The sequence below is a fragment of the Podarcis liolepis genome, assembly GCF_965112155.1.
Source record: "Podarcis liolepis genome assembly, chromosome: 2".
Lineage (NCBI taxonomy): Eukaryota > Metazoa > Chordata > Lepidosauria > Squamata > Lacertidae > Podarcis > Podarcis liolepis.
The window spans coordinates 99,424,600-99,447,163 of record NC_139555.1 but is presented as its reverse complement, the minus strand read 5'-3'; the positions used below and the strand labels follow the sequence as shown (position 1 = coordinate 99,447,163).

Sequence of the window (22,564 nt, the reverse complement as noted above, 5' to 3'; positions counted from 1 at the left end):
CCTCTCTGAGGCCTGGGACCTTGAGGATGTTATTATTTGCAGACCGTAGGTTTCTCTGTGGGGCATACCAGGAGAGGCGGTCCCGTAGGTACGAGGGTCCTAGGCCGTATAGGGCTTTAAAGGTTAAAACCAGCACCTTAAACCTGATCCTGTACTCCACCGGGAGCCACCCGTAAAGGCTCTGAAACCAATCTCTTGTTGCAATTCCTGCTTTTGCCGATCCTGGTCCTGGAAGTTCTTTGTTTTTTCTCCTGGACAGCTAGCACAGCAAGACAAAAAGAGTGCTGGGACTGGCAAGGTTCTCAAAAAGTAGAATAATCTTGTTTAACAAAAGAAGGGAGGGAAACTCACTCAGCTTTCAGACCAGGCAGAAGACTCCAGCCTACACATACCTTAGACACATTAACCACGATCTCAGTCACAGGCACATTCTATTATATCTCCTTTCATGCCTCTGCTCCCTTGCCTGGCGCCACTTCCATCAGTATGGATAACTTGTGGTTATTAGGAGGCATTAGGAGCACGGGAAGAGAAGAGGCACTGGAGACATCCAGCGGGAGGGTTTGGGGAAACCCGTCAAGAGGGAGTGGAGTGGTATTAAGAAGGACTTTGAAGAACGAACATCTCCGACTCAGAACCGCCCCCAGGTTGCACTGTTAATGGCTGTAAAATATGCACATAAACAGCTGAAAACCAGGGGATTCAGATGTCGGCAGACACCCATGATTTAATGCAAATAAAAAGCTTATGGTGTCTTAATTCTCCGGCAGAAGGGGAGAAAAATAAATCTGCCTGCATCAATGATCTCAGATGCTTCTGACATCTCACACAGGATATTATCATCCCTGCAGACTGATATTAAAAAGAAACAAAATTCTCCTCAGTAAGATTCCCAAAGAAAGCCCAAGTGTTAAGTGTAATGAATGCCAGAGATAGCAAGAACTCAGGCTTTCCTCACCGATGGTCAGACAGCCTCACTCTAGCGCTGCTTATGTACACAGGTTTTATGAGACCAACGGATTCAGCACAGGCCAGACAGCTCCAAGCCATCAGGTAATTCTAGAAGATGATCGCTCATACTGAGTAGGACAAAACAGGAGCAATGCAGGACAGCTAGAAAGAGTGACCACTGTGGGGACCCACATATTAATACCAATGTCCTTTGAAAACAGCCTAGTCTAAGCTTCCTTAACCTAGTACCCCTCAAGTGTTACTTGACTACAACTCCATAGCTGTCAACCGTCCCTTATTTGGTGGGAAAGTCCCTTATCCCAGCGCTGTGCCAGCCAGGGAGGAGGGAGGCTCCAACTGTGTTGCTTGGCTGCGTTGCTCACCCATTAAGGAGTCTAAGAACAACTGGGGGGTGGAGCTTGCATGCCTTGTGCCGATCAAATCGGTCGCATTGCCTGGGGACTCGCTTTGATCAGCACTTCCCAGCAGAGAGGTGACGGTGGTTTTCCTTGCTGCATCCCCTTTGCCGGGTTGCTGTGATGTGGGAACCACCGCTTGAGACTTTGTTTGGCTGCTGGCTGGACTTTCTGCCTTTGGCTCGGAGGGGCTCAGAGATGGAACATGCCTGTGCTCGCAAAATCCCTTATTTTGGCTGCTGATCCCTTATTTTCAAATCTGTAAGTTGACAGCTATGCAACTCCCATCAGCCCAAGCCAGCAGGGGCAGGAGTCAGAGCTGATGGGAGATGTAGTCCAGCAACATCTAAACAGCAGCAAACTGGGATTGGATGGAATGAAGATTTAGGGCCTCACAAAAAGAGCCTTCAGGTAAGCTATCAGTATTCACTTCCAGCATTGGCCATCCAGATACTTCTGGGAAGCTTACAACCCAAGCAGCTTGTCATCAGTTCCAGCATCTGCTTTCCTGCTTGCAAACATGGAGGCTCCGGTTAACTACCATAGTCAGCAGGCAAATTTTCAAAGCAGCCATTACCGCAGATATTAGAGCAAGCAGCAAACTCTAATTAATATCACCCACCATTCCTGCCAGAGACTCCTTCAGGAGACAGATTGGCTCTAAATGAAGTGCAGAAGAAGCTGACAACATAGGAAATGGAGCTATGATTCAGGAACTGGCAACAGAGCTAAGAAAGTCGCGTAAAACAGGAAACATCGAAGGCCTTGATTCGACCCTACTCTTGTGATTGATCTCAGGAATGTTAGCACTAACTGTTTTGGATGAGACTGTTTTGTGGATATATAGCCTCTATTGGCAGTGGGTGTTATGAACACTGTGAAACCTAAGCAAACATGCGTAGGCATAGATGCATGATTCACTGTAACCCTTATCCTCGTGTACTTTTTCAGAGTACTATACTACAGCTCCAGACTCCACAAAAGCATGAACTTAGCCCCCCCCCCCCAAGGGCTTACACGATAAGAGCGGAGATCTAGATTTCTTGCTCACAATGCAAGCTAAGGTCTGTACGCTTAAAATGATGGTCACGAGCGTAGTTGAAAGGAACAGGAAAGCTGATGCCAAAACCAGCTGAACTGGACTGAAACATCTAGGCAGAGCCCCTGAATCACTAGCAGCAAAGAGGGAGCTGCTTTCTTACAGCAACTGCAGCCTTTAAGACGCATCTGAAGTGGTATTAAATACAAAGGAATAAATTATGGCTTTCCTGGAGAGCTGATGAACTATAACGGCAATATAGGATGCTTGCTTTACTTCCAACTTGTTTGTTCGCTACATAACATTTTGAAACCACTTTTTAAATTCAAGTTAAAAAAAAGCAACAACAAGAAAACCAAACTGTTATATCAATCAATCAATCAATCAATCAATGGCATTTGCAACTCACCCTCATCACACAGTCCCAGGACCGATAGACGTACATCAATGCAACAATAAATACAACATCTCTAAAATCCCATACATACCATATTGGCCTGAATATAAGCTGTACCTTTAAAATTGGAGGGGGGGGAGAGAGAAAAATTAAAAAATACCCGAATATAAGCCGCTCCATTCCTTGCTGCTCCTGGCTGCATACTTGGGGGGGGGGGCAGTCCGGCTGTGTTGCCAGTGGCCTTTTCCACTCCTTACTCTCTCCCTTCCTGGCCTTGAGGGAGAGGACAGGGGACTAGGCTGGGGCGGGCACCACTGTGCCGCGCTCCTGACGCTGTTTGCCCTGCACTCCTGACTGCGTACCGTAAGGTCGTGAATATAAGCCGCACTTTTAACTTTTCACGGTCGGAATTTGGGGGGAAAGTGATGCTTATATCCAGGCCAATATGGTATATAAAACATGAATATCCTCAGCAAATTTAGTAATTAGCTGTCATGGACAGGTTGGTCACGGAAGAATGGTGGAGTGAACCAACTAGGGAAGAAGGCTAACTACCTGGGGATTGGTGGTAGAACGATGAGTGATCACAGGGAGAAGACCAGGAAGAGGAGGCATCGGAAGCTGAAAACGTAGCAGGGCATGGTGAGCTGGGACAGTTTGGGGCAGAAAGAAGTTCAGAATCTGAGGCAAAAGCCAGCGAGTGGGAGAAGGGAGGCCAAGAGACAGAGATGAGTCTGGATGGTGAAGAGTCATGGGTGTCTCCTCTCCTGTTGTGACAAGCTCCCGTTTCCCAGAACCAGAAGAGGGCTGAAATGAGCAGAGCAGCGACAGGCTGCACGCAGACTAGTTTCTGTACATTCACACATTCCTTTATCCAGGCGAGAAAGAAGCATTACAAGAGTTGAAGGACACATTTCAGCCAGGCAAAAGCACTCAAAAGGATGCAAAGCAAAGCAGTTGAGGGATGTGGTTTGGGGAAAATCCTGGGATCCAGGTAGAGAAGTCTAGAGTATTGGCCCCAAAGCCTGAGGCTTCCCATCCCTTGCCTAGAATTAAACAAGTGAAGAATGTGAATTTATTCGGGGTTGTTGTTTTTAAAGTAAGAATCATTACAATCTAAATACAACTTTTAAAAGCTCAATCCTGGGGCCATAGCAGCAGATCTTAAATACCTTCTCTGTTATCCTCCTTATAAATGTGCCAGGGAGATTCATTTACAATCACAAAAGAGGAGAATTCAAATATAACAGGCTATTAAAAAGTAAAAGCCCTTAAGTTCTCTCCTGAAGGGCATGGCTGGCTAGAGATTATTCCCTTCCTCACTCATGAGATTTAAAATCCCAGAGGTCTTCACTTAATACTGCCGTAAAAGATACCGTTGTTTAACACTAAGAGTGTGTCCTTTGCACACCTATAATATGTCAGCATTTCGTAGGATACAGGGCTTCTCCCCCCCTCCTTTTTGTTGAACTCGTTTGATAATTCATTAATTGTTGCCGATTAAAAGTATGAACCACTGCAGCTACTCCCATACAACCCACAGACAACATGTTGCACACCCCAGATCCACCCTACTAAAGAGGAGCCCTCTACCTGCAGCCTGAAAAAGTACATCGCAGAATTCTGCAACTCTAGCCTGTGAAACCCTGGGACGCGGGTGGTGCTGTGGGTTAAACCACAGAGCCTAGGGCTTGCTGATCAGAAGGTTGGCGGTTCAAATCCCCACAACGGGGTGAGCTCCCGTTGCTCGGTCCCTGCTCCTGCCAACCTAGCAGTTGGAAAGCACATCAAAGTGCAAGTAGATAAATAGGTACCACTCCGGCGGGAAGGTAAATGGCGTTTCCGTGCACTGCTCTCATTCGCCAGAAGCGGCTTAGTCATGCTGGCCACATAACCCAGAAAAACTGTCTGCAGACAAATGCCGGCTCCCTCGGCCAGTAAAGCGAGATGAGCGCCGCAACCTCAGAGTCGTCCGTGACTGGACCTAACGGTCAGGGGTTCCTTGACCTTTACCCTGCGAAATGAGTACATCAGCTCTAGGTTTCTTGAAGGCCACCACTATCTAAACAGCCATGCAGATAGTTGCACAAGGCCTCTGGGATTTCTCGGATGAAACAGTCCCAATGTGCTCTTATCCCTACACATGGCAAGCTGCTTTTGAAGCCAAAGGAGCTTTCAAAAGCAGTGGGTGATATGCCACAGTGGGCTTCTGCTGATCTGTGCTCCTTTGTTATTGAATCAGCCATGGAATTAACAAAGAAGAGGGGGGACAGAAATCTTGTATGACTTTGTTTTGGTGACTATTAATGTCACCACATTCCTAGAGGAACACGTGGAACAGGCGAAGATGGGGAGTTTATGATGCCATAGATGAGTCTTCTTCATGACGTGCATTTGGTAATTTAGCACTAGGAAAGATTCGGGGGCGGGGAGTTAAGTCAGTAATAAAGAGCACTTGGGTAAGATTGATGGTTTTTCACCACAAAATTCCCCTTATGAATGCTTAATCTAAATTTTATGCAGTTTCAGAGTGCCAAGTCTGCAGCTTAGAACCAAAATCAAAAAGGAATAAATTAGCTCCTTAATATCTCATCAAGATTACTGCCAAATTACCCTCACAATTAATGTTAAATCATATTTACCATGCTACTTGCATTTTTATATACGCATAACATTGTTTTGCCCTCCCCTTTACTCCAGGATGGGGAAAAGGGGGAGGGGGTGCAGCTCTATAGTAGAACATCTGCTTTGCATTCAAATGATCGTGGTTCAAACCCCAGCATCTGACTCTGTAGAAGACAGCTTTCTTACTCAGTATAAGCTTATGAGGTAAATGAGCAGGCAGCTTACAGTGATTTGGTAATTTTCTAGTTACAAATATGAAGAATGAGCAAGTTTTGGGGTCAGGGGGAGCACAAAAATAAGCAGCGAATTGTAGAGTATCACCCTATAATATCCGGGAACTACATGTGGAAGTACTTTTAATAAATAAAAATATGCATTGCCTTCCCCTAGCCTCTTAGCTACTCTGTCAGTTAAGGCAAAACTGGCTTTTGACAGATAGGTAGCAAAATCTAATAGTAGTGATTATTTCCTCCAGTAATAACAAGCACACAGAGCTTAAAGATGGGTATTGTATGTCAAACTACGGCAGCATCCATTTCAAATTATTTCACTCATCAAATGTACATGCACCCCCAGGAAAATCTGCATTACATTTAAATAAATGTGTTCTGGTTTGGATGGGATGATGCCCTCAACATTTAGGAGCTCAGTATACTGACCCTTCAGCAGAATTTGCCAAGAAATGCCAATTCTCTTTCCAGAATCCACAGGGGTTAGAAACTTGCGGAAGGAACTATCATCTGTATGAAATCCACCCATGTATGGATGAATACCCAGAAGGCTCCAAGGTTTTGGCATAGCCCAAGAGACCTGGTGAACGCAGTGCTCAAGTCAAAAGCCCATTACCCAATGCTATGTTGTTGCTGGGCTTCTCACTTCCACGGTCCAGCTATGCCTCTTAAGTACCGTATTTTTTGCTCTAGAAGACTCACTTTATCCCTCCTAAAAAGTAAGGGGAAATGTGTGTGCGTCTTATGGAGCGAATGCAGGCTGCACAGCTATCACAGAAGCCAGAACAGCAAGAGGGATTGCTGCTTTCACTGCGCAGCGATCCCTCTTGCTGTTCTGGCTTCTGAGATTCAGAATATTTTTTTTCTTGTTTTCCGCCTCCAAAAACTGGGTGCGTCTTGTGGTCTGGTGCGTCTTATAGAGCGAAAAATACGGTACCAGATCGGAGATTTGAAGATCCCCTGAAATACGTGAGAATCAAATACATGGGATTAAGCACACCTGATATTTCTCAATCCTACCAAAAAATAAAATTAAAATGCCCTTGTCGTATGTGTCATTAGTGGAGTCAAGATCGCTGTTTTAAAAACAAAACAGAACGCCACCATCCTGTAATTCAGTGGTGTTTCCCATCAGCATCACCCAGCACAAGCATTTCAGTCGTAATACACTTAAAAGGACGTAAATCACAAGTTCAGTGGACACTTTGAAACATTCCCTAAATAGAACGTCGAGTGCATGAATGAATAATGGGTCAGATAAAACTGGTTCATCTATTACAATGTCCACGCTGCAGGAGAGACGGAGAGAACACAGGAGTAGATCTATAATACCACTGTGTACTCATTTTATGTACTTACTACATTTGCCTTCTGCCTGTCCTCGCAAGAGCTCTTCTGCACCCTGGTTTCCATTTTATCCTCACAACACAACACTCCTGCGAGGTAGGTCATGCTGAAAGACAGTGCCGTTCTGTACTGCAGTGGCAACTGCAGTACAATGTGCGGCAGCTCATTGTGATGTGCAGTAATAACCAATCCAACCCCCCCAGGAGAAGAATAAGTAAACCTGTAACTCAGGATAATGCTTCATGCATCTGATGAAGTGGACTTTTAGTCCATGAAAACTTCTAGTCTATGAAAACTTAAGCAATTGCCTTCTGGAGGTTCCCTCGCTACGAGAAGCCATGTTACAGGGAACCAGGCAGAGGGCCTTCTCAGTAGTGGCACCCGCCCTGTGGAACGCCCTCCCACCAGATGTCAAAGAGAAAAACAACTACCAGACTTTTAGAAGACATCTGAAGGCAACCCTGTTTAGGGAAGCTTTTAATGTTTAATAGGCTATTGTATTTTAATATTCTGTTGGAAGCCTCCCAGAGTGGCTGGGGAAACCCAGCCAGATGGGTGGGGTATAAATTTATTATTATTGTTGTTGTTGTTGTTGTTGTTGTTGTTGTTGTTGTTGTTGTTGTTGTTGTTGTATTATGATGGTGATAAATTTGTTAGTGTTTAAAGAACTGCAAGACTCATTTCTGCACAACTGCTGCCACCAGTACAAAGTAAACGCTTATCCTGTATCCTAATAGTCGGTACATGTCCCCCAACCTGATGAAAAGAAAGACTTCAACAGACACAGGTTTTTTTGGCCACCCCATCCCAGATCTTCTGATGAGCTGCACAGGCAAGAGCAGCTAAAACATATACCCAATGAAACATCACCTACTCCTCAGATCTCAGTGGGCACCAACCACACACACTTGCAGGAATATCAGTGCAACCACAAAGGCTTGAAACTTGAAATGAAGATTGGAGGTCTAGTTCTGCATCCACTGTCAAATCTTGGCTTCACAAGGTAATTAGTTTGGAGGGAAGCAAACTATTGATTCCAGTTGGGATGCAACACTAAGGCAAGAATTGTAGTTTGTAGCTCCTGCTAGGGGAGACGTAGTATGGGGCTAAATTCACAGCAAACCATTACCTGTGTGTGTGAACAAAACCTATAGGGATTGAGGAGCTAAAAATTGGTCTGGTTCAAGGGAACTTCCTACACAGTTAATTTAGTACCCATTGCTGCTTACAGCTTATCACACAGCATTTGATTTTGGCAACCATGTATCTGTCTGCAGAAGGATGCACACCAAAAAGAAATTGCCACCACAAAAAGTAATTGGAAAAGTCTTAGCCAGTTAGCAATTGTCACATCATATTGAACCAGTTTGGAAAGGAATGGAATGTATCATTTCCCAACATTCTTCTGCAAGCTTGATGTGAATAGGTCAGACACGCATATAAGCAAAGAGATATCGGGGGGGGGGGATAGGGCAGTGAAGAGGAGAGCGCTTAGGGAACCCTTAGGGAAAGGGTTAAAAAGAAAAAGTTGGGAGGGGAGAAGCATTTAGCACCATTGCTAAAGTTACATACATTCCAAAATACCTTGTTGTCTAACGCCACCTGTTTAATAATTAAAAAGGTACATTACCAATCTGGTGACTCTCAAATATTTACCTAGCAAATAGTAATGATGATATAATGATAACGATAATGATAATTGTAACGATGATAATGATTTTATTATTTATACCCTGCCTATCTGGCTGGGTTCCCCCAGCTACTCTGGGCGACTCCTAGCAGAATAGTAAAAACACGATAAAACCTCAGACATTAACAACTTCCCTAAACAGGGCTGCCTTCAGGTGTCTTCTAAAAGTCAGATAGTTGTTTATTTCCTTGACATTTGAAGGGAGGGTGTTCCACAGGGAGGGCGCCACTACCGAGAAGACGCCACTACCTGGTTCCCTGTAACTTCAATCCTCGCAGTGAGGGAACTGCCAGAAGACGCTCAAAGGAGGACCTCAGTGTCCGGGCTGACTGATGGGGGTGGAGATGCTCCTTCAGGTATACTGGGCCAAGGCCATTTAGAGCTTTAAAGGTCAACACCAACACTTTGAATTGTGCTCGGAAATGCATCGGGAGCCGATGAAGATCCTTTAGGATCGGTGTTATATGGTCCCGGGGGCCACTCCTGGTCACCAGTCTAGCTGCTACTTTCTGGATTAGTCGTAGTTTCCGAGTCACCCAAATACTTTGGCTTATATCCAAAGCTGCAGTTCCACTCATGCAACAGTCTTCCTTTCCACTTGCCCAATGAAACTTCCCCTTCTTCAGTTGGTGAGAGTGTTGTGTTGATGATGCCAAGGTTGCAGATCTGATCCCCATAAGGAACAGCTGCATATTCCTGCACTGCAGGTGGTTGGACTAGATGATCTGCAGGATCCCACCCAATTCTACAATTTATGATTCTATTCTATGATGCCTCTGCAGCCCCCAAATCAGCTCCAGGGGGTCAGAGGACCGTCCAGAGCACACTTTGGGGATGTGTGGGGCAAGGAGAAGAGGGTAGAATGTTGCACAAGCAGAGTTCTGCTCTTGCAGTGTTGGATACAACCCATTGGCTTGCATGCATCTACCAGAGTTTGAGGTCTCTGCTTTACAGTGGTAGCCGGCAAGTAGTCGCCAAAGATCAGAATGCCTTCCAGAGTGGCATTCCATGGACACACAAGAGCACACACACACACACACACACACACACACACACACAGTCCTAGTTACTCACACCTTGCTAGCAAACTGAATCTCATTACTTTCCTAGCATGAACTACATGTTACTATTTTTCCCAAATTGCAAAAACTTGGGAGCACAAAGCTTAAAAGTTAATTGCATTCAAACCACAAATAAATGCTTGCCGATTTGTAGGGAAAGTCACATTTCGTGCATCCTTTGGCAAATACCTACTGCCGCCACCACATTTCACAGTATCACAGTACACTAGTAGTATTCCACCTTGCCGGCTACTGGATCATAAACCAGCTGTCGTTTAGTTTACAACTCCCACCATAGTTTTCAGCTCTCATATGCTGAAGCACATGGAATGCACGGATACTTCAGAGAGAGCTTCAGATCTGTAAAAATGCAGCCAATTCAGAGAAGAACAATAAAATAAACGTGTGCTTTGGGAAGAGAGAAACCTCACAGGAAAGCTGCCTGGTACCACGTCAGATCTGCTTCAGTGTTATCTACACAGTCTTTGCCAGCCTAATCTGGAGATGCTCAGGACTGAACCTTTGTCCTCTAGCATTCCCACAAAGCTATGATCCTCTGCTTTGCCGTAATTCCCCAAGGAGCTTGTCTTGCACACACATACGCAGAGCCACCATGGAAACATATTCCAAAATGCCGAAAGAGAGGAATGTTAGCACTGAAGCACAATCCTCCTGTCTTGTGTGTGATATCGCACTCCGAGTTAACACCGCTGCGTGTGATTTTGTACCCCTTTGCTGTTAGATGTACCTTCTGTCCAAGGGTGCCAGGAAACAGTTTTAATTAGCAGGCTGACAACTTCCGGAGGAATACGTTAAAGTAACTGGCCTCTCAGCTACTTCGAAAGGATTGAGCCAAGACTAATAATCTAAAATTAAGGTTCCCAAAATGGGCACTGATCACCCTGGAACGGTGAGAGCTGAGGGTGAAAATGGCTATTGAACTTTCAGACATTGCGAAATTTGTCTGGCAGGGCAAAAAGCCCAGAATAAAACTCAAAGTACTCACAGATGCAAAAGAAAGAGGGGGATTTGCCCTGCCGGACTTAAAATTGTACTATGAAGCAGCAGCGTTTTGCTGGCTGAAAGAGTGGATGCTCCTCGAGAACACAGATATCTTGGATTTAGAAGGTTTTAATAATACATTTGGTTGGCATGCATATTTATGGTATGATAAGATCGAAGTGCATAGGCCTTTTAAAAATCACATTGTCAGAAAAGCGCTGTTTAATGTTTGGATAAGATATAAAGACTTGCTGGAAAACAAAACCCCTAGATGGTTGTCACCCTTGGAGGCTAAAGCATGTAAAAAACTCAATATGGAGGCCGGGTGGCCAAAGTATTGGGAAATTTTGGAACAAGATGGAGACAAATTGAAATTACAGAGTCAGGAGAAACTGAAACCTAAAGTACGAGATTGGTTCCATTATTGTCAAATAATGGAGCTTTATAAACAAGACAGGAAAATTGGCTTCCAGGTGGAGAAATCAAAACTAGAAACTGAATTGTTAGAACCCAATACTAAGAACTTGTCAAGAATGTATAATTTGCTGCTGAAATGGAATACACAAGATGAAACAGTCAAATCAGCTATGATTAAGTGGGCACAGGACATTGGTCATAACATTATGTTTGCTGACTGGGAATGGTTGTGGAACACCGGTATAAAATTTACGGCATGTAATGCTTTAAAGGAAAATATTATGAAAATGATCTATAGGTGGTATATGACCCCAGTCAAGCTAGCAAAAATTTATCACCTGCCTGACAATAAGTGTTGGAAGTGTAAAGAAACGGAAGGTACTTTCTATCACCTTTGGTGGACGTGCCCGAAGATTAAGGCTTTCTGGGATATGATATATAATGAAATGAAAAAGGTACTTAAATGTACCTTTCTTAAAAAACCAGAGGCCTTTCTCCTGGGCATAGTCGGCCAATTGGTGTCAAAGAAAGATAGAATTTTCTTTATGTACGCTACGACAGCAGCAAGAATACTTATTGCAAAGTACTGGAAGACACAAGATCTACCCACTTTGGAAGAATGGCAGATGAAAGTGATGGACTATATGACATTGGCTGAGATGACCGGCAGAATCCGTGATCAGGGGAAGGAGACGGCGGAAGAAGAATGGAAGAAATTTAAAATTTATCTTAAAGATTACTATAAACTTGATGAATGTTAGAATGTTGAGGTTATGAGAAAGAAAGGGTTACAGTGATATAAGATTAGACTGAAGGAAAGACTAAGAGGACAGAGGTTTGACAGAAATATTTAGAAGTTGCTAAAAAAATTTGGACATTGGGATGCAGAAAGGGGAGGTATGGGGGAGTCTGAGAAACAAGGTTTACGAAAAAAAGGTTATGAAATTATACGTGTTTGTATGTCTTCTTATATGTTTGTATTGTTTCAAAAATTTTGTAAAACCAATAAAAAATTTTATAAAAAAAAGAGAAAATGGCTATTGAACTTTCAAGAGCTGGCATCACTGGTTCATGTTCCAGGTAGGTAGCCGTGTTGGTCTAACGCAGACGAAATAAATTTTAAAATTGTCCAGTGGCACCTTATAGACCAACTGAGTTTGTTCTGGGTATAAGCTTCCGTGCACATGCACCCTTCTTCAGATACACATGTATCTATCTGAAGAAGTGTGAATGCATACGGAAGCTTATACCCAGAACAAACTTAGTTGGTCTCTAAGGTGCTACTGGACAATGGTTCAAGTTCATCAGTTTTAACTGGATTTTACGGTAATAAATGTGCAATTAATTGTTACCACTTTGAATTTTATTGTATTATCTTTTATAGTGTGCTGTGCAAACCGCTATTCTGAATAATGATTTTTACAGGGTAGCGCAGGGGGCAGGGGGGATGAGTTTTTGGAAGTAAGGGGGCAGTGGCCCAAAAAAGTTTGGGAACTACTGATCTAAAACACAGGCATCAGTTTCCCTGTCTCTCAGTTCTTCCCTCTTGCACTTAAAATCTGTTAAAATATCTGGGCAGCTTTCTTTTTGCTGCTATGTAGACTGTGCTTCTGCTGCACCGTAAAGGAACAAAAAACTTCATTTTGATTTCTCTCCCCTCCCCCCCCCCCCCATGAGCTGAAGCTTCTCTAACAAACGCATTCCAATCCTACTTTGCTGGTAAACAATGAAAACCTAAAATTCAACCAAACTTTACAGAAGACTTTCTCAAAACCCCACAAGCTATATAAACACCCAAAAGGTAAAATCTAGGATCACAGGCTAGCCTTGGTTGGAAATTATTTTAGTTAAGTTTGGATATGCCAAGCAAACTGACAGTGAATATTTGAAACATCACCAATCCCAAAGGCAATTTAACAACAACAACAACAAAAAGGTGGGGAGGACAAAAGGGTTTCCAGCTCCATATAATTCCTGTCCTATTTTCCCACAAAGTACCATATTACTTTTAAAAAATAAAGGCATGGGAACATAAACTGCACAACTAAAAAAAAAAAAAAAAAAAGCTACTCAGTTCCAAAAGCAATGTTAAACCTAGTTTCCCTAAAGAGCAAAATGCACACCAGACCGCCACAAAATATGGCCTTCCAACACGATGAGCCCAGGCTTCCAAACTTTTTTCCAAAAGGTAAAAATAATGTGCACTTGTTAAAAAGGAAGCTGCTCCGTAACTACCATTGTACTGCCATCCTACAAGTTGCACAAACGCACCGTGCACACTTAAAACCCGTACAGCACAAAGCTTTGTAAGTGACCCTGAAGTATAGAAATTGAGCTGTGTAAGTAATCTTTTAACACCCAAATGCCCAGCATCGTAACGATCGTGGGATTTAACATGCTCTATGCTGTCAGTCAGCGCTCAATTTACATGTTTAACAGGGAAGAAAGAAAGAAAGAAGGAAGGAAGGAAGGAAGGAAGGAAGGAAGGAAGGAAGGAAGGAAGGAAGGAAAGCTTGTAGCTACCATAACTATGCCTAGGGGGTAAAACCCTCAACTTTGCATGCTAACGAAAATCTTTAATAAAAATACATTTTTAAAAAAACTTTGTGTGGTAACAGGATTTAGCTTCACACAGAAAACTGAAGCACATTAGAAGAAGGGCACGTTCCCCCTCTAAGAGAAATAACCTGGGCTAGCAGCTTTTATTTTTTGACAGAAAACAGGTGCGAGTGAGGCACGCTGCCTGTGTGTGTGCGTGTGTGGGTGTGTTTGTTGTAAAACAAGAATTAAAAGTACACGGCTTCTTTGAACGAAAACATTCAGTCAGAGTATTCCTGGCATGCTCTGAAGCCCATCTGCCTCACTGAAGAGGCTACCACCTGAGCTCCTGGAGAACTTAACTGGAAAAATACACCCCAAATAAATACACACTGATAATATATATAGAGAGAGAGAGAGCATACAAGATGGCTTCCTGACAAAAGAAGTCAGCGCAAGAGGCCTCAAACAATAAGCAACAGAATTTGTGAACAGAACACAAGATCTCTTTATAAAGAGGAAATTGGAATGTATTTCCGCAAAAGGATTCACTTTGGAGATGCCTGTGATAATATAATAATAGGAGCTTCTTACCTGTTTCTTCTTCACCCTTAGGATCTAAAGTCAAAGCCTGCTGAAGTTACTTTACAAAAATGGTGTGTTCCCCTTCTTTCCTTTCTGACTCCTTAAGGAGATTTTGAGCATGCCTAGAGCTGCCTTGCAACCCGGTTTCTCAAAAGGGGGGGGAGTTTTAGTGATGCACAACAAGCAAAAAGGGCGTGTGCACTTGTCTATGCGCATGCAGCAGACTTCCCCGCAAACCCAGAAACACACATGCCACTACAAAGCACGGATCAAAAGACACGTGGTGATTAATGTTAAAAGAACAGTCTGCTGGGATTCCATCGCGTTTTACTGGTATTCCACACTTGTCCATTCCTGCCCCATTTTCAGAATTCTTGAAGAGTAGCAGTGATTTGATATAGTTCCACTGGAATTTCAAGTTGAACAAGGAAGAGTTGTCTGGGGAGGCGGTGCTTTTCTCTCACACATAAAAAAGGAAAGTGCAGTGATTCATGTAGAGTCATGCACTTAGATGGGGAAGAGTGGACTTTCCCCCTTCAAAACGGTCTCCGTTCGAATTGCTTATACTGAAGTTTTCATTTTGTTCTAATTTGTTCTTTTAATACTCAGGCACTCCCTAGCAACAAACTTCTCTGGAAGGTTTGAGGAATGAATATTATATAAAACCAATAGTCATTTGTATCGTTTTCCTCTTTCACCTCATGGAAAATAAATCAGACACACAAGAGACGGAGAAACACTTGGTTTTATTTGCATATTTCATTTCATTTATGCTATTTCCCTTAATTTACGAATCATTTCCTGTGAAAGATCTCCAAGAGATTTAACAATAAAAATATCAGCAACAGACAATTTCCTATATTCATTTATAGTGTGTGTGTGTGTGTGTGTGTGTGTGTGTGTCTCCAATAAAGATGCAGAGAGCGAATGCACATTGCATTATAATATGCATTCAGCTTTGAATGCTGGCACCTTTTTGGGGGGTGCTGCACACACAACCTCATCCAAATGTTGTCCCTGGCCAACAGTATTTGTCAATCTAAAGCTGAAACGGTTATAATCCATTATTATTATTATTTTTAAATGGGATATTATAAACAAGAATAATGTTACACAAGCAAATATACCAATTTTCTCATGCCATTTGTATATCCTGTCGTTCAGTCCCAGCTCCTGCCCACCTAGCAGTTCAAAAGCACCCTTAAGTGCAAGTAGATAAATAGGTACCGCTTTATAGCGGGAAGGTAAATGGCGTTTCCGTGTGCAGCACTCATGCTGGCTCGCCAGTTGCAGCTTCGTCACGCTGGCCACATGACCCGGAAGTGTTTTCGGACGGCGCCAGCTCCCGGCCTCTTGAGTGAGATGAGCGCACAACCCTAGAGTCGGTCACGACTGGCCCGTACGGGCAGGGGTACCTTTACCTTTATTACACGGTGGACGTTGTTTTATTTCATCAGACATTTTCAGCCTGCACACTTCCTGAAAGTCTTCTGCTGACTTGCTGCTGCTGGATTTATATTATTTTAGACTTTTAGTCGCTGTCACTGCTGTAAAGCCAGTTTGACTGTAGTCAATACAGAAAGGCAAGGAAGGACATTTTGGTATCAATATAATAAATAAATCCTGCCAAGGAGGATGGACTCTGAGCCTTGTCGAGAAAAAAGAAAAAAGGACAGCAAGGATGTTCCGCCTGACAAGTCACGAAAATTAACTGGGCAGAGGTGTGACAACGGTGGCAATGTTCTGCCAGCCATCAAAATTCTGATTTGTGTCAATAGCACCTAGAACGGCTCGTGTCCTGTATTATATACGGCAAGAAATAATTCTGCTCTGTTCTACATCATAATACAGTTTGAAGCTGGCAACATGTCCTCATGTCAACTCTCAACCCCCCCCCCTCTCTCTGCCACCGGCGCCCAAATCTCATTAAGATGTTCCTTTGCACTGTTGCTCTTCAACCACAGAAGACGTCTAATAGTCTCCCTGCCAATCTGGTGAAGGCGTAATGCCTGGCGACAGGCAGGCATGGATGCCTGCATCCAGAGGAAAGCAAACTGAAGCCGATCTCGTTCTAAATGATCCGACAGCTCCCTGATTCAAGATTATGTAATTTGGCTGCCAGGCACAATAAGTATTACCTATTTCCTTTGCAGGAAACACAGGCTGTTACGCCGGCAGGCTCAACGGATCCAGGATCAAAGTCACCGTATTTTCCCGCTCTCTCTCTTTCTGCATTTTGTTCCTGTCCTCACTTCCCCCATGAGGCTCCCATCAAGTTGCATTTATATGTATGAAATGCCACTCCACACAGACACCTTCAACCAGTGGCCAGAAGCAAGCATCCAGACAGATTATTGTTCCTTACAGCCAGGCTGACATCAGTGGGTTACAGCAGGTGATCAGTGTGGAAACTCAGGACTGCTATCTGCATGGTCACAGACCTTGTTGTTGGGGGTGACCTCTAGATGGGGTGAGCCAACCAATTTCCTGTCTTGCAGCTACACGGAATTGCAGAGAGACGACAAGTGGGAGCCCTGAGTTAGTCACAGGAATGCCCTCCAGATGTTGCAGGGCTATCACTCCTATTTGCCCTATTCATGGGCCATGCTGGCTGAGGCTGATGGGGTCTTGAAGCCAACAATATCTGCATATGCAAATTCAAGTGAGAAGACTTTTTGCTGGTGAAAGCAGAAGCACAGCCAACTTCCAGCTCCTTTTCCTTTTCTGAAACACAGTTCTCTGTAGTAGATAGGTAGCCGTGTTGGTCTGCCATAGTCAAAATAAAAAATTCCTTCCAGTAGCACCTTAAAGACCAACTAAGTTAGTTCTTGGTATGAGCTTTCGTGTGCATGCACACTTCTTCAGAAGAAGTATCTGAAGAAGTGTGCATGCACACGAAAGCTCATACCAAGAACAGTTCTCTGTGTCACTAAAAAAAGTTTGCTTTTTTTTGCACTGTATAGTCCAGGCATAAGCAAACTCAGCCCTCCAGATGTTTTGGGACTACAACTCCCATCATCCCTAGCTAACAGTGGTCAGGGATGATGGGAATTGTAGTCCCAAAACATCTGGAGGGCTGAGTTTTCCTATGCCTGGTATAGTCAGTGCAAAAAATATGCAAACTTTTGAATTACACATACAGCTTTGCTTTAAATAATCAAATTTCAAGGGGAAGGAAGCTGCAAACTACATGACAAGTATACGTACCGTAGTTAATTGAACAGTTGTTAAGGAGTGCATGTTCTCTGGGGAGAAAGCAGTTTCCAGGCAAACAACCCCAAGGATTGCTCCAAACACAGCTTTCATTGCTCAACAAAGCTTTTTTGTAGGTCTTGCTTGTGATATATCTTTCTGTTTACAACTTGAAGTGTATAACATGCTACCTGTCTTCAGGACTGAAAGTTGTCATTGCCCTTGATAAAAAGTAAGGCATCATATCCAAGCCCAGCTCAGCTTTAAACGTCAACATAGCAGGAAAGGACACTTATATAAAAGAAATTGACCATGCTGAGTATCGAGCCAGGTTCCCAATCTGCCGTTAGAGCTCAAAATCATCTCCTCCACCTCCCTTCCAGACCAATCAGCAATGCTCAAAAGACATGAATTCAACTCCTCTTCACACAGCAAAATCCTGAAAACTCATAGCAATGATGGCAGCTCAGTTTCTTGCATCTGGTGGATTGGAAGCCCTCTTTCAACCTCCAGCAGCAACCTCCAACAAAAAGGGGAAAACAGAGCTCTGATTGGTTATTTTGGTGCAATGCCTGGGGTCTGGTCCCCAGTGTATGTGTATGCATGCTCATTCATACACAAACATGCATGGATTCCTCGCATATCCCACTCTGCTAATCAACCTCTTGCTCTATGTGGGAGTTATCTCTCCACTGCTTGTAAAAAAAAAGCATTAATGCCTTTTGACACTACTGGAAGAAAACAATGTTTCTCCATTTCCATGACTGTGCTATGCAAATCCAAAATATGGTACCAACTACAAATTCAGCATCTAAAACATCTTAACTTTTCTTTTTTTAAAAAAAAAAAGTGGCTGGGTTAGAATGCATATTCCTAAGAAGACCAGGGATCACTAGAAAATAAAAGACTTCCAGCAGAACTGTTATATAGAGTGTGGTCTTTCCCAGTGATTAATGGAATTTCAGAAATTTCAGAAACGTGAAGATTTCCCCACATCATGGCAACCACAGGCTTCAGCTGCTATTGGCACCAAATTTAGCTTACCTTCGCACAGAAATTACGGTTCCCTGGTAGAATGTATAGAAACATAAAAATTGGTCAGTGCTGCTGAAGCGCTGCCTTACAATTTTCATTTACAGGCATCCATAGAAGGTTTACGAAGAATATTCTGCTTGAAGTCGATATACGTATGTGCACATGGATTACACCAGCCAATATCAGTATAGCCAGATGAAACAAACAAGGGGGCTTTCTGTCTCACTCTCTTCTCTGGACACTGCAAATCAGATAATGAAGTATTGACTATACTGATCTAAGGACAAGACTAATTAAGAGAAAATGTCCAGGGGCAAGGGAAAAAAACCTCAAGGGGAATTTTGCGGTAGGATTTAATTTCCCACCCCCACCCCTACTCTGTCTCTCTCTCTCCTTTCATTCCTTCACAGTTCTGTCTTCAAAGCTAGTCTGTTTCATCTTCCTAGGGGTAGTTAACAATTCTGGCCTACACTCACTTCTGTAGACAAGTCACCAAGAAGGACTAATTAGATTTTTAAACTAGCTGTTCCTAGGTTAAATACAGATCACAGCGTAAATTCATCATGAAAAAATCAGATTTTCCATATACAAAGTGTTTTTTTTTTGTGTGTGTGTGTGTGCGTGTGTAGTTTTGTAGTTACTCCCACTGCAGTTTATTCACTTCTGTTTCTGTTAACTGATCTACATTGTGCAAGAAGTGAATAAACTGCAGTAGGAGTAACTACAAATCTATTATTATTGTTATTATTTATTGAAATTATATACCACCCTATACCCGGGGTTCTCAGGGCGTTCACACAATAAAATCAAGATATAAAACGACAAAATACCTAATAAAAACAAAAACAGCAACCAAATACGCCCCCCCCCCAATTTTTTTTAAAGGGCATAGGATGTCAATCAAATCAACCAAAAGCCTGGTTAAGAAGGAACGTTTTTGCCTGGTGCCTAAAGGTGTACAATGAAGGTACCAGGCGACCTTCCCTGGAGAGAGTATTCCACAGATGGGGAGCCACTGCAGAGAAGGCTCGTTCTCGTGTTGCCATCCTCCGAACCTCTTGAGGGGGCACACGAAGGAGGGCCCAGGGTCCAGGTAGGTTCATATGGAAAGAGGTGGTCCTTGAGGTATTGTGGCATAGCTGTCAACCGTCCCTTATTTGGCGGGAAAGTCCCTTATCCCAGCGCTGTGTCCCGCTGCTGTCCTTTATTGATGATGTCCCTTAAATTTCCCGGGTTTCAAAGGAAGCAGCTCTTCTCCCTCCCTCCCTGCCGTCCAAGGAGGAGGGAGGCTCCAACTGTGTTGCTTGGCTGCGTTGCTCACCCAATAAGAAGTCTAAGAACGACTGCAGGGTGGAGCTTGCATGCCTTGTGCAATGCAAGCCTCGTTGCCTGGGGACTCGCCTTTGCTCAGAGCTTCCCAGAGGAGAGGTGACGGTGGTTTTCCTTGCTGCATCCCCTTTGCTGGGTTGCTGCGCTGTGGGAACCACCGCTTGAGGCTTCGTTTGGCTGCTGGCTGGGCTTTCTGCCTTTGGCTCAGAGGGGCTCAGAAGTTGAACATACCTGTGTTCGGAAAATTCCTTTTTTTGGCTGCTGATCCTTTATTTTCGAGGCTGCTGGTCCCTTATTTTCAAATCTGTAAGTTGACAGCTGTGTATTGTGGTCCTGATCCCAATACAAACGACAAACAAATGCAACTGCATTTTGAATACTGTGCAGAGTAAGAGGTAGAATGACAGAGTCTATAAAATTATGCATGACACTGAGATTCCAAGGAAGCTGAATGTTGAAAGATTCAGGAAAGGTAAAAGAAAGCAGCTATTCCACGCAGCACACAGTTAAACTTCGGGAGGCAGTGATGGCCACCAACTTGGAGGGCTTTAAAAGAGGATTAGACAAATTCATGGGGGAGAAGGCTATCTATGGCTACTAGCCATAATGGGTACGCTCTGTCTCCACAGACAGAGGGAATAATGTTTCTGAGAACCAGTTGGTGAACACTGCAGGAGGAGAGAGAATGCTCTTCTGCTCAGGTCCTGATTCCAACACCCGTGTTTCAAAAAAGGGTCCCCATTCAAATGGTAGGCTGGTAGAGATGCCTTCAGAATTAAAGTTTCTGGGAAAGCTGACAAGATCAGTCGCTATAAAACCTCAGTCCTAACTGTGTTTACGCAAATCCCACAAATTTGAATGACACATGTAGCTGCGTACATACCATACATTTAAAGCACACTATCCTGGGAACTGTGGCTTGTTGAAGGTGTTGGAAGAAGAACTGTAGCTCTGTGAGGGATAAAGCACAGTTGCCAGGATTATTTGGAGGAAATGACGTGCTTTAAATATAGGGTGTTTACGCAGTTCCGTGCAAACATGTGTGGAAGTGCAGCCAAATAAATAGCTTGTTTTGATACCCAGTAGAATGAGGCAGTCAAGTCCCAAGATGGCAGAATAGACAGCCAACATTCAAACATCAAGTGTGAAATATCATTTATAAACAAAACAAAAAACAAAATAAAAGATTCCCCTATGCAAAAAAGAAGAAAAAAAGAAAAGAAAATACATCTCTCCTTCAAATGGAAACCGAGCATAGCAGAGAAGGCTCAAACCTAGTCCTGTACCTATCATAATTCAGTGGTAGAGAGGACAATACTGACCTAAATGGACCAATGGGCTGACACGGCATAAGACAGCTTCTTATTTGAGAAGGGCCATAGCTCAGCGGTAGATATGCAAGCATCTGCCTTGCATACAGAAGGTCTCAAATTTGAACCCCAGCATCTTCAATAAGGACTGCCTGGAAACTCTAGAAAGCTGCTGCTGAACACTAAAGACAATAGATGGACCAACTAAGTTAGTTCTTGGTATGAGCTTTCGTGTGCATGCACACTTCTTCAGATACACAGATATACACAAATACACAGATATACAGAAGTGTGCATGCACACGAAAGCTCATACCAAGAACTAACTTAGTTGGTCTTTAAGGTGCTACTGGAAGGATTTTTTTTATTTTGACTATGGCAGACCAACACGGCTACCTATCTGTAACTGAATACATGGACCAGTGTGTCTGATCCTGTCCATGGCAGCTTCCTCTGTTCCAACTAATTCTCTGCTTGTGAAGAATTGAGTTTGTTTGGACAGCGAGTCTTCAAAAATGGCACCCTATCCACCACCTCAGGGCTCCAGCTCATTCTGCAGCTTCTAGACCTCCGGCCTATGTCTTTTTGCTGCAAACAGACTAGTCAATTAGCAGTGCAAGTAAGTCTACTGCTGTTGCAAATGTTCGTTTTATCTAGCTTTTCACATACAGTGGTACCTCGGATTACAGACGCTTTAGGTTACATACACTTAAGGTTGCAGACTCCGCTAACCCAGAAATAGTACCTCGGGTTAAGAACTTTGCTTCAGGATGAGAACAGAAATCATGCTCTGGCAGCGCAGCAGCAGCAGGAGGCCCCATTAGCTAAAGTGGTGCTTCAGGTTAAGAACAGTTTCAGGTTAAGAACGGACCTCCAGAACGAATTAATTACTTAACCTGGGGTACCACTGTACACAGAAACTCAACATAAAAGAGTAGTTTCATAGTTCTGGGATGAGTTCCAATTAAAGTGTGGGGGGAGAGACCCCACCATGTTTATACCCTTGGCCTCACCACCACGGCTTCCTCCTCTGCAACTAAGGCAAAAGTCACCTCGCCCCATGGCAGCAGGATTATCTGCCCCCTCTCGGTACATTTTTAAAAAAATTAAGCCAGGGCAAACACAGAAAGTAGACAGGGAGAATGTCTGTGTAAAGTGGAACTGTAGTATCAGCAGCAGAAGGCACAAAGCCAATCATACCATCCTGCAGAAAGCAACAAGAGCTTTTGGCGCCATGATATATCTGTGATAACTACCTATGAATGTATTTCAGCCCCAGAGATTGATGATACAATCCAGGGCAGAGGATAAAACAATATTAGAAAAGTATAACCTCTTGACCGCATACTTGTGTGGCTGTCTCCTTTGAGTAGGAACAAAACACTCACCCCCCTACTATTG

The 22,564-nt window shown here is 43.5% G+C and overlaps 1 protein-coding gene across 38 annotated transcripts in view; it reads right to left on the bottom strand.

Annotated features, from left to right (window-relative positions):
• The window catches only part of MAGI1 (membrane associated guanylate kinase, WW and PDZ domain containing 1), a 480,329-nt gene that overhangs the window by 376,782 nt on the left and 80,983 nt on the right, over window positions 1-22,564 (bottom strand). The window contains exon 1 of one of the 38 annotated variants that reach the window (XM_083491088.1): window positions 14,308-14,565. The exons of the other annotated variants lie outside the window; for them this stretch is intronic. The gene's annotated coding sequence lies outside the window, so the exon portion shown is untranslated. Of the gene's footprint in view, window positions 1-14,307; window positions 14,566-22,564 lie in introns of those variants that run through there. 38 annotated transcript variants of the gene reach the window in all.